Raw genomic sequence first — 1,049 nt, 5'->3', positions numbered from 1 at the left:
CGTCTACACCTCTGCAGCAGAACCAGCAAGGTGGTGCCGCTCTTGGGGCGTTCAGCCTCAGGGGGGCCAGTGGGCTTCTCCAGGCCGAGGTGCAGTCCTGCAGGGGCCGCCTGCTCCACAGTGACATGGGCCGCCCAGGTGGCCGGCCCCAAGATGGGCACAGCAGGCACAGGAAGACAGGGGGCCCAGTGGTGGCAGGAATTGCATGGGGTGGAGCTAGGACGGGACCCTTGCCAGCCTAGAGGGCACCTGAACACGGGAAGGAAGAACCTCAGGGCAGCATTAAAGACACAAGGTTCTCCTCCTGGCATCCTCCAAGCTGGGGACAGACAGGCGGCAACCCTGTGCCCATTCAGCCATGTCAGTGCCCATTCAAGACCCTCCCCCACCTGGAAAGGGGACACGAGCGGAAGGTCTGGACCTGGCAGAGACAGCCCACTCCTTGGACAAGCATGGCCTCAGCTATCCCCTGCATCCTCATGTGGGTGGGGAGAGTGGCCCTGGAGCCACCCTGCTCCTGCCCCTAGGTGGCCTCACCCTCTGGAGGCCTAGAAGCGTGACAAGAAGTATGCTCCAGGCCAGGCCCAAGACGCCCTCAGAGGGGTTTTCTGAGATTGGAGAGAGATCAAAGCCCCCGACTAAAGTAACAACTGTTTGCTTTCTCTTCCCGTATCTTGTTTTAAACAGCTGCTGCTCATCAATCACCACTTTTGCTTCTGTGATCTTGCTTGTTTGTTGCAGGGGAAGGATCTGAGCTTTTTGAGTGGGAAGTTTCTGGTACATAAAAGACACCCAGAACAAAGCCAGGACACTCAGCCTTTGGAGGTAACTGCCGAGCCAGGACCGGTGCTGAATAAACCCTGCCGTTCTGCATCTTTGAGTGCCGCTTGTCTCTTTCCAACGCCATGGTTTCAGTAACACTTCCAGTCCTGAACTGGAGCGTCAGTCCACTCCACTCCCTGAGGTTTGATGGAACCCTGAGGGGCATGTGGTCTCTGCCAGGGGAAGGGGTTGCTAACAATAAAGCAGCCATTATTTTACCAGCCAAA

Source organism: Moschus berezovskii, chromosome 16 (genome assembly GCF_049115385.1).
Source record: "Moschus berezovskii isolate FMDL1 chromosome 16, NW_MosBer_1.0, whole genome shotgun sequence".
Lineage (NCBI taxonomy): Eukaryota > Metazoa > Chordata > Mammalia > Artiodactyla > Moschidae > Moschus > Moschus berezovskii.
Note: the sequence above shows the minus strand (reverse complement) of the source record.